This window comes from Vanacampus margaritifer, chromosome 8 (genome assembly GCF_051991255.1).
Source record: "Vanacampus margaritifer isolate UIUO_Vmar chromosome 8, RoL_Vmar_1.0, whole genome shotgun sequence".
NCBI lineage: Eukaryota > Metazoa > Chordata > Actinopteri > Syngnathiformes > Syngnathidae > Vanacampus > Vanacampus margaritifer.
In genome coordinates, this window is record NC_135439.1 from 18,823,050 (window position 1) to 18,837,645 (window position 14,596).

A 14,596-nucleotide genomic window follows, 5' to 3' on the forward strand; every position below is an offset into this window, starting at 1 on the left:
TCCTCGATTCCCCCTCCCACTCTCCAGCTTTCAGAGAGAGCAATAACAATCCTTTCTGTGATTCCTTCCACATGCATGTCGTGACACACACTTCATTTCAGACTATTTCGTCCATCGTCAGATGTGCTGGGCAAGAATTAGAGAGAAGAGTGAGAGAAAGACAAGAGAGGGAAAGCGAGTGGGAGGGAAATAGAGAGACCTCTTCTTATGTTTCAATTGTGGAGCGGCAGCTACGCAAACAGTGGATGAAGGTGGGAGGGAGGCGCTGCAGCTGAGGCTGAGGGATGGATGGATGTGGATGTGGAGAGCGAAGAAGGGAGGGAGTGAGGCGCTAGGCAGAGCCACTGAGTCTAGACTCCAGATGTGCAGGCAGCAGCATAGTGGCTGCATTGGCCCCCACCAGGCTGCTCTGGGAGTATCCCCAGCACATGTCCCCACGCCGCCTGTAAATCAGTCCAGCTCGGCCTCAGGCTGCACCGCAGCCACAAAACCCCTCCGCATGGACCCCCAAACTTTGCTGGCCAGCGACAGAAAGACGCCAATGAGTCCACTGTGTTCAGTTTTATCCATAATTGTCTCTCGGACTGCCTATTAGATAAAACCAGCTCCAAATTTGAAGGAGACCTTTATGCAACACAGTCTTTGCTGATTTTGATGATAATATTGTGTTATTTTGACCATTTATTTACACAAGCATTTTGGAACAATGGTGGACTTAATTAGTGCTTGAACGTAACACTTTCTTTAGCATAGAGTACATTTACAGCAAATTCTACATTTACCAAGGATGGGTAAATTTGGAGGGGCCAAGAATTTTTCCACTTATACTGCTTGGGGTTTCACAGAGGGTCGCACACCTGCAAAAACAGATATAAGCCAAAAATGCAATTTTAAGTAAGACCAAAATATTTTTAACAAGGTGTGAGAAACAGACAAAAAAATAACCACATACCACTGCTGAGATTTTTGTTTTCGTTTAATGCAAAGGGCTTTTGTGCATGAAAATTCATATTCAAACAGAACTGCTGAACAACAAACAATCACTGTAAACAATCACGTTCAATTACTCATTTGATGAGACTTTCTCCAAGATTTTACTATGACACTATTGGTCCTGTAAGTCATTCAAAATCCCAAAAGGAAGAGGCCTACCCACTGCATGTGCACAATACGGCAGTGGTTCATTCGACATTGTTGAAGGAAGCCCCGTGAATCAGTGCACCATCCCTAACAATAGCTGATTCCAACATGATTAACGGCTTTGAAAAATTCTGTGTTTTTGGAGGACAGACCTGTCAACAGTTTTTCTGAAAATCCGCAGCTGGCTAACGTGCATCACATGTTCTTTCATACAAGGCCAGGGAGAAGTAGCTATAACAATTGATTGATAGCTAGCTAGCTAGCTAGCTATCAATCCAAGCTTGCTTTTAGCTCTTGAGTTACTACTTGGTACCTGCTCAGTCATGGTTCTAAGTGTGCTAGACAAACTGTTGGCCGTACTATGTTGTCATGTCATAGCTCTGGATGTAGCAATATTCGACCTCACAGTTTCCTGAATGTTGCCTCCTTACTGTTTGCCATCAAGTAAATACATGTGTATTTGTTCTCCATTGTACCGTTTAGCACTTTTTCATTCTGACTGATATATTCAAACCAGTAGAGTTTTTGCTGCACAGGTACGTCTCCCAAAAATCAACCATCATAAAGCAAGATACTGGCAAAGGAGAAAACATTTTTTATTGGATAGTTGTCCTTTAATTAAACAAGCTCGAAGAAGTTGCAATACTATTGCCTATCTGTGGCTTCTAATTTGCGTATGTGCATAGTTGCATGAGCACATGCAAGTGTACACGAGAATGCAGCTGATGGTCGGCTACAGCTGCCTACAGATCAGAGGGAGTGCTGCTTGGTGTCGCTCCTCATTTAGCTCCACCACAGCTCATCTGCCGCCTGCTCCCCAGTCTCACTGGCACCAGGGCATTCCTTCAATAGCTCGCTGCTTCCCAAACTTTATATCCACAGAGCACATTTATACAATTACAGATTCCTGCTGGATGTGAGTATGTGTGCGCAATCCGTTTCCATCAATGCACACACATAATTAGATGTTGGACTGAAAGGCTCGCACCATATATAGTAAGCAACGCAGACCACAAGCATGCGCTACAAAAACCACAATTCTCATTGTAGTCCATCAGGGAGCTATTTTAAAGGAGGAGGAAAATGTTTTTTTAGCGGGTCAGCATTTAACACATCCAAATCCAAATGAAGGAAGCGAGCTGAACGAGGCCTATGCATGTGTCTGTGTGTCCCGCAAACGCAGCCTGCGCTATTGTGCAAAGTGTGAGAGTCGACGCCTCGCTCAGCTGTTCAAACAGGTAGCGCGGAAACATTGGCGCCGTGCTTCAATTGATCGGGGTGTAGACGTCCTCTGAACAAACAGGTGAGCACAGGGAAAGATGCAGAGGTCAGAATGCTGATGAGTTTGTGTGAACAGGTGAGCAAGTCATCGTTTGCAGTTCCGCCCATGTGCACAGGCAAAACAATGAAACACACAAATTGGCACTCACACAAATCCCAGCCGATCCTCCTAAACTAGTCTTTCCCAACCTTTATTGCAAATTGTGAGATCGCAGTAGCAGCGGAGCTCACACTGTGTGTCCATATGTGTGTGTGTGCACATTAGGGTTGTTCAAACACTTTAATTGTGTTGATACTCGTCGCAGGTATACATGGAGAGCTTTCCCAGCGTTTAGGCCCTGACCCCCCCGGCGGGATGCTCCTGGAAAAACTAGCTGACAGCTTGTGGAATTCTCCTGGACATGAGAGGTTAACTAGGCTTTAACCTTTGCTCGGTGGGAGCACAGAACAACACAGATTGTCATCAGAGGCTTATGCGACAGTCAAGTCAAACGCGTGGATATCGAATGACGATACCACATGCAAAATACGAGACACAAGGTTTGTTTTCAATGATATCATGGAAAATGTTGATGAGTTCAATGTAGACTAAGAAGTTATTGTTGATTGAGTCAATTCTTTATACTGCTCATTTAGGGTGAGGATGTTGTAAGATCTGGACAGATCACTTGTCAATCACGAGACTGACAGAGAGAGAATCTGTTTACAGTTTTCAATAAAGCTGGCCTTCAAGTGGATGTCCACTCAAACGTTAGGGTAACTATATGAAACGTTTTCTTAACAATATGTTATCCTATGTAGCCCAACTATTCTAAACACGATATTCTGATTACTATCTGCGTTTAAGCAGCAAAATCCACCATTTTAATCCATCTCAGAAGGCGGCCATTTTGCCTTGTACTGCCACTTTCTATCCACTACAAATGACATCACATTGGGGCGCAGGTAACGACCAATCACGCCTCATGTGTTTTCTGAAGCTGAGCTTTTGTAGATGACACTAATTTGCAGACAGTGAAATTTCCATCATTTGAAGAAAGGTATGTGTCATTTTGTAGTATTTAATTACAGACTTACATCGCCAACTACTGGTCTGGCATGTTAACTACCAGACAGCTTTGGGGCTCTCCTACACTCACAAACACACACTACATATTTTTGCAAGAACATTGCCAAGCATACATAACTGGTGACGGTAATCCAGTTTATAGTTTTAATCTACAGCAAATATGAATGAATACAGTATTTTACTTAAATAAAACAAAACAATATTGCATTAATGCAATTCACTGTGTTAGTAATCACCTTTTATTTATTTAAAACTAGTAGTTCTATGTGGGCCATAATTGTTATGGTCTCTTGGAACCAAAGGAATAGAGACCAACAGTGTTGTTAGACTGCTGACAGACAGTGAGTGGCATTCCAAGTCCAAAGCAGCGTGGGAAAAAGTATAGCCGCAATTCCTCAGACAATATAATAATTACACGCATTCACAGAATACACTTTAGACTAGACACCTATTAGTAGGGATTGTCGAGTACCAATACCTTACCTTATTAAAAGGTATCCGTGCTCGTCATAGCAGCCGATGCCAGTATCTGCGTGTCTTCTTGTAACCATTTCACACTAGAAATGACAAATTGAAAGAATAGAATTGCCATTAATTATACGTAATTATAAGGAAAAAATGCTAAATTGGGATATATAGATCTTTTGATTATCTGTCATTGTTTTTGTTTTGTGATTTTACTATTTAAAAACACAAGTATCGGTTCTTGATATCGGTATTGGTCCGGGGGAAAAAAGTCGTATCAAACATCTCTATCTTTTAGCCTGCATTCAACAGTCTTCTGTTAAGTGCGTCAAAGCGCTTGTAAAGCTCCAATGCAGCAATGTTAAAGATTGGTGTTTTCTATCCCTCCACTAGAGGGCTACCTACACCATCTGTGATTCTCCAGGGGTCGTCAACCGATAGGAGTCTGTAAGTCTGTGTATGCATTCGTGTGAGTGTCTGTCATGCATGCATGAGCAATCCCGAGTGGGGGGATTGCAATAGACAAGGCAGTCAGTCAGAAGGCCTTGGGTTCCTCCACTTAATTAGTAGCAGTACTAGGCCGCAAACAAGCCAGCATCAGCCGCCTGGCTAACAGTCATCATGTGAAACGGCTGCAGGGGAGAACATCTCCCTGGTGCTGACTGTGCAGATAGAGTCGTTCAAAGAGCTTATCTCAGGCCGTCTGGCCTTGTCTTATCTGATGTGACCCCAGTGCAAACTCCTCCTGTTACACTATGTTTCATCTGGTGCACAGTGTACATGTGTGCACGATTGCTTTTTTGGGATGGCAACCAGGAGAGTGTGAGGTCGCCGTTCGTAACCTAGTGTGGGTCACACATCAAATAAAGCGACATCATAGTATGGTTACATGGATTTGTTCTTTGTTGGAGTAGTGATTTATGAAGTGATTAATAATGGAGCTCTGTGAATAGGATATGTTGAAGAGTGTTTTTATTTAAGGCCACAGCTCAGCAAGAACAAGTGTCTGATATGGTTCCCATGACTTTTTCATGGAGGTGAAGGTGATTACTTATATTTTACTTATCCTCATTTACAATTTAACCACCGACTCCTGAATCATTCGAATAGGTTACTAATTGTACTTTTGCTGAAAAAATAAGACATAGTCCAAAAATAATGAAAGATCCAATTTAATGAAGGTAAAAAGTAAGTGGAGTACACTATGTATAGCGCTTTATCTACACCATATGTTCTACAAAGCGCTTTACCAAGCCTCCTATTTATTCACTTTTTGAAAACATGTCTGAGTGTAGGCCTACATTTACGGCTGACATGCTAACACAGACGCATCAGCCTACGGAAAAATTTTCCTTTTTAGTTTAAAATAACTTATTTTGACCTTTAGGATCCTTTGCTGCGCCCTGGCCAACAGCAGAATCCAGAGTCGTCCATCCATGACATCTGTCGTGTCTGTCATATTAGCTAGCTTGCGCTAAACTAAAAACCGTGAGGGTTTGTCTCTCCCGTGCAGTGTCCAAATTTTTAACGGCTCTTTGTGCTAAAACATCATCAGAGGCCAACAGCGAAGTTACCGGAAAGGTGTTGATACACTACTTGATTGAATTTATTGACTGATTGCTTAACAGGGTAGTATAATGATCATTACCATCTAAACATTGCCGTACACACACACACACAACGCTGTATACTCCCCACATAGGTACAAAAATCACACACACATTCAATCATTCCACTGACAATACCAGTGTTGTACCGGAACGAGTTCAATGGACAAAAGTTCATGAACTCGTTCATATTTTGGGCAAACGGGAACTAAACGTAGTGCATTTTTGCTTCGTGAACGTTTTGTGAACGAGCTCATTCTGGGGTAAATGATTGGCTTTCAACACAGTTCAGTTTCTTTCCAGGTTGCCAGGTTTTCTTTTGTCAGAAAACCAGACTAAAGACACCATAAACTGGCCTTAATTAGATGGGAAATGCCATTATCTGGCGACAAACGGTCGCAAGGCACTTACATCATCAAAATGCGACGCTAGCTTGCCTGATGTAACTCACAGCATCGCTGTGTGTTTCTTGTGTAGCAAACGCAGAGCGTATGTGATTTTGCCGTCCCTAAAAGTAACAAACAACAACAAGAAATACACCGATCATATATTTAAATACATAACATCTTTAGTTTAGAAAACATCGCTAGCGCTAATGCTGAAGTCGATGGCGGATCCCGTTCAAAAGCTAACAGGAAATTAGCATCAACTTCGGGAGTGCTATTCCTTCAAATAACTGCTATTCACACACAAACACTTTGGAAATACATACACACGGGTAAGATCATTCAAAGGCACATACCCCCCCCCCCCACCCCCTGAACTAGCTCTTTTTAAAATTTGTGAGCTGAACTTTGAACTTGTTTGCGTAGAAAATGAACTTTCCCAACACTGACTAGTACACATGACAATATGCCATGATTCGTTCTCACTCAAATCCGAAAATTCCAATTCGACATTCGCATGCTGTAACTATGTACACACTCATGGCACAAGGCCACTGGTGGGCCGGCATGAACAATTCAGAGACGATTCAGCTCCAGTGCTGTGGTAATTGTTGTTGCCCACTGTCTACCCCAGGGGTGACCCCCGCTTCCCGAAATGCAAACACATGCAGATACAGATGCACATACTCAAACACATTAACACACAATGTTGACACAGCTTCGGCAGTGATGCCTCCCCTTCCCCGCATTCGCTCACACACACATCCACACCATATCCCCCCTTCTGCCTTCTTGATCCCTCATCCTATCATCCCTCCCTACAAGACACACATGCACGCACACACACACACACACACACACACACACACACACACACACTGCTGTTTAGAGATCAGAAGCCCAGCTCGGAGGCCCCACACCTGGGCATGTTTGTGGAGGAAGCGGGCCCTGGGCGGGCTGCGCTCCATGCGCCTGTCGACTGGCTCCACCAAGTCTGGCCAGCTGTGCTCCTGGCCTGGCCTCTTGCTGTGGGGGCTGTGCAGCTGGGAAAGGCATGTTTCCCAAAAGGGGAGAAAAAAGGACAAGCGAGGGGAGGAGGGAGGGAGGACATAGAAAAGAGGGAAAAAAAGGGGCTTTAGGTTATTTCGAGATCATTACACATTCATCCCTGGGCTTTCCTAAAGCATCTTTTTTGGGGGGTTTGAGAAAACCATACAGATTCTAGATAATGCATTCCAGTTAATGACTTTTTTTAAAAAAAAAATTTTATAAATAAGCCTTACTAAGAAATGTCTCTATTGAATCACAAAAAATGCTGATTAACTGATTAAGGATTATGGGCCTTATTCCCAAACTATTCGGAATCATGTTTATGCACTTTTATTAAAAATACATTTAATCCTCACAAACATACTATAAGTGTGTCATGATTGAACAAAACAATTATGACTAAACCTATTAATGAGGTTCTGGAAGACTTTTACAGTACTGATAAAGAGATAATGGCATTTTGAATCTCATAATATTACATAAGTAAACACCTAAATGTGTGTATGTATTCGTTGAGTTCTTAAGAAAATACTGATCATCTACAAAAGTCTGTCCATGCAAGTTCATGTGAAAAAAACACGAGCATGTGGAACAGGTTGGAAAGAAAATATTAAAGTTGTTTGCATGTCTAATGACTTAATTGTGTTCTGTCTTCTGTACCAGAAAACCAGGTTCCTAAATACACTAACTGTAAATGTCAAAAAAAAAATTGCAAATTATTGTTATATTATGATTTATGAATGTGAAACATTCACAAATGGAGTATTCCATCAGCACGTGAAATTATCTTTAGATACGGAGCACCCATGCAAAACTTTCACCAGATTTAAGAGACAACAAACAAATGTTGTGGCATTTGCTATTTCAGATGTCACCTCTTCCTGAGTGTACTTAGCCCGCTGCCATGCGGAGCTCCTTGGGGCTGCACAGCTGAGCCACGCTGCGTCTCAGGAAGGGGAGGACGTGTGGAAACGCTGGCTGCCATGTCCGCCTGTCACACAGCAATCATCCATGCTGAACCATACAGGCCATGCCCGGTGCGTGACAGCTTCGGGATGAGTGCGGAGCTCATCCTTGCCTTCCTTGAGGATGAGTGCCAAATACTACACGGCCTTAATTATGACGGATTGCGGGTGAGATTGCACTGATCCTATCAGCAGTGCTGTTGTTTTTCCAAGTTAGGAAAGTGAAACAGCCAACCAGAGGTTGTTACTAAATACTGCTATCTCTCTGAGGAATCTTGACCTGTTTGCTATCACGTCGCTATTTTTCGCTGTGTGGGACAGTTCCGTTTGTAGGCACATTGATACAATCTGCGTAGGCAATCCAAACCCTTGACAGCTGCACAACCTCCACTGACCTGAGCATGAGTGTTCAGGTGAAACAACACCAGTTATTCAATGCAGCTATTTATTGCCCCTGCCAAGTCGTTCTAAAAAGCCAAACAGATGACCAACATACCAAATGCATGTGTTTTTAAGTTGCGCTTGTTTAGTGAGTGGCAACGTAAGATGTCCGCCGCACATACAAGTGGTTCCTGAAAAACAAGTATCCTCGTGAAAAAAGCACAAGCAAAACATAAACCTTAAGTTCAGTTCAAAGGAAGTAAAGTAACCCGATCGCATTTTTATGACCAAATTCAGTATTTGAATAGAAAAGGGGTAACCCAGGTGTCTTGATCAGGTTTTAAAAAACCCTAAATAAGAGCATATTCTGCATTTTGTGCATGTTTACATGGCCTTGATTGATTGATTTCTTAGCCATATAAACATTAGAAAAGAACAAAGAATTGAAAGAAAGAAAAGAACGACCATCAATAGAATTCAACACAGTTTACATGTTCATAGGGGAGAAGGAAGAAGTACAAGACCTTATCTAGTAGGGGTGGGAATCTTTGAATGTCTCACGATTCGATTCGATTCCGATTTTTGGGTCTGCGATTCGATCCGGAATCAATTTTCAACTCGGAACGATTTTTGATTCAAAATAATTTGGTTAATTCATTCACTGCCATTGACGCCTATAAACGTAAAAAAATATATATATTTTTTTAACTATTTCTATTAGTTTAACATTTTTTCCACTTTTGTTAATACTTGTGTACTGTATACTTGGAACGATTATTAACTCGTGAAGCTCTTATTTGCCTAAGTTCAAAGGAGATGCACACAGTTTGACCCCAGGGGATGTCAAGGTAGCTTATTCACTGGCATCGGCCTGTAGCCTCACTATCGAAGGCGTGCCAGGATGTGAGCCGCTATCTCTTGGCTAGTCCTGCTCCTCACTGTCGTCCCACCACAAGCCTGACCCCGCCGCTCCACACACGACTCTCACCGGTTGCCCAAAAAGAACATACGGTGAGAGAGGGACATAAGGTGAACATATGCTGAAGTGGGTGTCAGGAAGTGTAATTGTTCTATTCTAAACTAAAATAACATTCATGGATGATAGGTGATGCATGGCGGGATGGGAAAATGTGAGAGCTCAGACAGAGAGGCGTCTGGAGTCAAACAGTCGCTTCTTTTGACTGCGCCTCCTACACTTTCACTCCTCATGCTGCTTTTTCTCGAGAGCCGCCCGCTTCTGTTTGCTCATCCACCGAGGCCTCCTCCTTGTGGGAAGTCTGTGCTCGCTTGCTGAGATTCTTCTGAGGCCATGCTTACATCACAGCCATCTTGAATACATTTTAATAACTGCCATATGAATATGAAGATGACCCAAGTGCACAAGGATCTCTGAAACAGAATCTGTCATCATAGTCAACAAAACAAGCGTGCAACAGCAATTGAGAGATGTACTTTGTAAACTATTAATGCCACCAGGGAAATTGAGGAAAGATTTCTGACAAAATCCCGGATTACTTTTTAGATCTTCTCACTGAGGTCATAAGATTGAAACAACATTTTTTGGGGAAAAATAAGGCTATAATGTCAAACAAAACCTCTGAGTTCAAACTGCATCCATGACGTTACCTGAAGCATCAGCATGTGCCTCTCAAATGATTCTTTGCTTTTCTTGATGCTTTTTTCAAAACAAAAGAGAATTTGAAGAAACTGATACACACAAGTTACATAATTTGTGGTCAAAGTTGGGTACGAGTTTGTTTACTCGTTTACTTAAAGGATGTGCGAGTTCTTATTTCAATGTGTTGGTACTTACAACTGCCAACTTCTTGTGGTTGGGTTACAATCAGGTATGAGAAATTAGAAGAATAGAAAATTGTCATTAATTTCATGCAATTCTAAGGAAAAACGCTATATTGGGATATTTAGGTTGTTCTTTAAAATTAGCTGTCATTGTTTTTTTGGGGGGAATTTTATCGATCAAAGGGTTAGCACTAGTAGTACTAGTTGTATCGGTACTTGGCATCGGTATTGGTGACTACTCAAGATTTGAGTACTTGTACTGGTATCAGTTTGGGGGGGGAAAGTGGTATCTAACATCCCTAGTATTTACCTTTTGTCATTAACTCATTCACTCCCATTGACGGCTATAGACTATTTTTTATTAGTTTAACATTTGTTTCCACTTTTGTTAACAAGAGTATGAAAACCTAGGAAAAAATATTGTACATTTAGAACAGATATAACATTTGTGATTAATCGTGAGTTAACTATTGAAGTCATGCAATTAATTACAATTTAAAAAATGTAATCGCCTGATGCGTTTTTTTTTTTTTTTTTTAAAGATTTTAAAGAAAATTTTATATCTGTTCTAAATGCACAATAAAAAAAATCTAGGTTTTCATGCTCTTGTTAACAAAAGTGGGGGAAAAAAATGTTAAACTAATAGAAATAGTTCAAATGAATTTTTTACGTCTATCGTCGTCACTGGCAGTGAATGAGTTAACAATGTTCTTTTTTATGTTTGTGTGACAACTCAGAATGTGAAATTTGCACATTGCAAACATTAGAGCTGGTTGGTTACCCAATCATTGTGATTAATGATTCAAACCACCACACTGCGTAATTGTAACCTGGATTTTATGAATCATAATGGCTGGCTGCTGCTAAGAACACAAAGCGAATAAAGTAGGATACTGATTTTTAACAACTTAACCAGTTTTTAAAATTAAAATATATATATATTTTAAATGGCATATGTGTGCTACTACTACTGTACTCATGATGACCAACGCAACACACCATGCAAATAATGATCTCTACTGACAATAGTGAGTCTCTTCTGTAGTACCAGGAGTGACCTATGAGAGGCAGCATGGTGTCACGGGACATCCAACACTGCCTAAAATATAAAGAAGGACAAGTAGTAGAGAAACAGAAGTAGCTACGCTAGCTGTTATATTGCGGTTGCAAACTCTTCTCCTTATCCTTTTTGATGTGAATTACTTTGAAAACATTTTATAGGCTTACTTTGACAATTTAGTCCATTTAAATAAGTTGAATATTGTAATTTGCACATGCTGTGGTATAGTGATACGGTTCTATACTGTTCTCAACAGTATAAAATAGAAGGTGCAGAAAGACTTTTTAAGGTCAAAAGTCAAAACTAATTGTAAAAAAAATGTCACTTTTCTGGTTGTCTGAACTGATAGATTGAACTAAAGTAAGTTTATGGGCTTTTACAACCATGCCTGTGGAAAGTGCAATCATAACCTTTGGATAATTATAGGTTTTGCTTTTATAGGGCAAAGTCATCACACTTGTAAAGTTGTTTATCACATATTTGTCATGTGATGGCATTCTTGCAATACCCAAGTCCTGGTGGCCGCCCGCTCCACTCTCACTTGCTGTCGTCAGCCCAGAATAAATTAACCATGAACTGGTATAAAAATAAAATGGATACTGAAATACTAAATACTGAGTGGTAAGACTTGCCCAGTGGCACTTTGTTTTAGAGAAGGAACTCTCAACCCCTACCTCCTCAACTTGCAGCCGTATGGGTGTCAATGTAGTAAGTAACCATACCTGTAACATTACCTCTAGATATTCCAAATAGATATATATCAGAATAGTCACATATCTCTTAATTTTCGCCATGTAGAGAAAATGATAAAATTCTGGGGGATCTAATTTATTTGGCATAGCCAAATGAAACCTGCCGCACTGCAGAGAAACTGGAAAACACAGTACAGAGGGAAAATCAAGTCCCTTGAGATACGCAGAGAGAATGGAAAAAAAAAGTCCTGACAAAAGCAGAACGAGAGAATTATCTGTGCAGCTGTCTGTGCATCAGGATGTTGCTCCCAGAGAGTCAGCTCCAACCAGCCTGATCACAGAGGCAGCACAGGAAGTCGCACAAAAAGCAAAGGAAGTAAGCACAAGCTCCAGGAAGTGTTTTTTTTTTTTTTTTTTTTTTGCAGCATCGGCTCCACGAAGTCTGGATCCTGGGAGGGAGGAGGAAGGGAGGCAGCCCGGCTAAACACCAGAGTGTGAGAGAGAAGGAAAAGGGAGGGAAAAACCGACAGTGAGAGGGAGGGAGAGATTAGAGCATGCACATTATAAGAGCAGTGACATCTGTCTCTATGTCTCCCAGCTGTGTGTCATTTAGCGAGTGCTTAGAAAAGCCCGCCTGGCATCATTGAGTGATGTGCCTGATGCTGTGGCGCCAGGCGTTCCACTTTAAATGACACTGGGTGCTACCACCAACCATTTCCTTCAGCCTACGCACAAATTGCTCACTTCAACACAAGTAAACACAAGCTTGTGTTTAGGAGAGTTGGATTTTCTTCCCTTTTTTTTCTTCTCAATCGGAGATGTTTCCATTATTCTTCTGCAATCCATTTCAACAGAATATGAAATGTGACACATTAGTGCAATTTAACAGTAACCAAGCAAACAAGCAGCATCAGGACAAACAGATTAGTGGCTCCGGTGACAATAAGCCGCCCCCACCTTCCCGTCACACACTCATACACACACCTGTGTTCACATATTTACCACCTAAGCCGGCATTTTGCATGTAAATAGAACGCGTCGTTGTGTTGAAGAGGTGCTAACTTCCTCAGTGTTGCACCTGGACGGACGTCTTTTGCATAAAGAGGGGGTGAAGAGGAGAACGTCAGAGGTGTTAATGGAGTAAAACCTGATAATTGGGGGGTACTTAGTCAACTATTGTTACTGTGAGGAACAACAGATGAAGGCTCATTTTTAATTACATGTGACTTTAACAATGGGACATATTTAATTGATGTCGCTTATCTGTTTTTGCGTCTCTAGTCCAATCCTGACTGTTGATTCTTGGGATTTAACCATGAATGCCATGCTATAATTTGCCTTCAATTAGCTATTTCACAAGATAACATGAGCTGTACACAAAAACCTCAGTTATGAACTGTCTGGACTTGCAAAAACGGAAGGAGGCAAAAGATAACTTATACAATCATTTATAAACTTTTTTTTTTTTTTAAATCTAAATGTAGAACCTTGCATTCATCAGTTCCTCACCACAATCCAATCCAATGAAAACAGCAGGGGCCCCAAAATTGAACCCTGTGGAACACCATACCACAGTTGGACAACACGCGGTACCGCGGCTCAGAGAGAATCGAGCATTTTCCGTTGCTTGTTCCTCGCTTTGGAATGACCTCCCGATCAATGCTAACCAAGCTTTCTCTCAGCCCGTTTGTAAAACTCGTCTTAAAACTAATTTTTACTCTTTGGCTTTTGATTCAGCATGACACTCTGTATTGCTTTAATGTATTGTGTTTGTTTTTACGTTTACAGGTAGTCCTCTAGTTACGAACCTTCACAGATACGAACAAGGGCTGACTGATGTCCATAAATGTTGCATTTTGCTCGCAAGTTATTATTTTTTAGTGTGCGCCTTATCATACATTTTGGTACAGTACTGCACTATATTTCCCCTCTCTGCCACAAGCCCGCTGAGAAGCATCGCGCCATTTGGGCATTTCAAATACCTCTCATTCTTCATACACCAAATATTGCCGGCACGCTGTGAGTACATTTCAGCGGCTCTCCTCCAGGATATTCACGAGAAGCAGCCCTCAGTCATCTTCTTTATCGGCGTAGTAGCAAATCAAACAACAATATCTTTTCAGCTTTGAGATCACTTGAATCTGACTCGGTGGTCGCCATCTTGAATCGTCATACACGGTAATCACAGTCATGTGCACTTCAGTGACTGGTCGGAAAACAGTGAGCGTATTTATTTTTGTTTTTATTGCGTTGTACTGTGTAAAAATTTTATTTAATTTACTGTGAGGAAAAGTGGTTCAGATAATTGATGGATGGATGATGTAATATATTTTGTTATTTAATGTACTTTATAAAAAGTAGATATTGTATATCATTTTATTTGTTTCATATTTTTTATTGCTTACATTTTTGGCATTATTATATATTTTTAAATAATTTCATAAAATGTAACTTTGAAACAAAATTTACATGTGATTCGACTTACAAACAACCTCTCGGAACCCAGTGTGTTCTTAAGTTGAGGACTACCTGTAATTTATTGTTTTAACTGTTTATGTTATTGTATGACAAATTTTTACTCCACGTACGTCCACTTTGTATGCAGCAATGATTGTCTTAAAGTGCTTTATAAATAGCAAGCAGTGCATGCCATAATCACAAAGCGATCCAGTGGTACGCTGACTGCGCATCTTCACCGCA

General features: G+C 41.0%; 1 long non-coding RNA gene across 1 annotated transcript; it reads right to left on the reverse strand.

Moving 5' to 3' along the window:
- Positions 1-1,769: 1,769 nt before the first annotated feature.
- On the reverse strand, positions 1,770-8,070 carry LOC144056944 (uncharacterized). Its single transcript, XR_013295143.1, has 4 exons — positions 7,874-8,070; positions 6,869-6,991; positions 3,974-4,047; positions 1,770-2,431 (listed from the first exon to the last, which is right to left on the reverse strand). It is a non-coding gene; the product is annotated as an uncharacterized LOC144056944 (long non-coding RNA).
- Between the last annotated feature and the right edge of the window lie 6,526 nt (positions 8,071-14,596).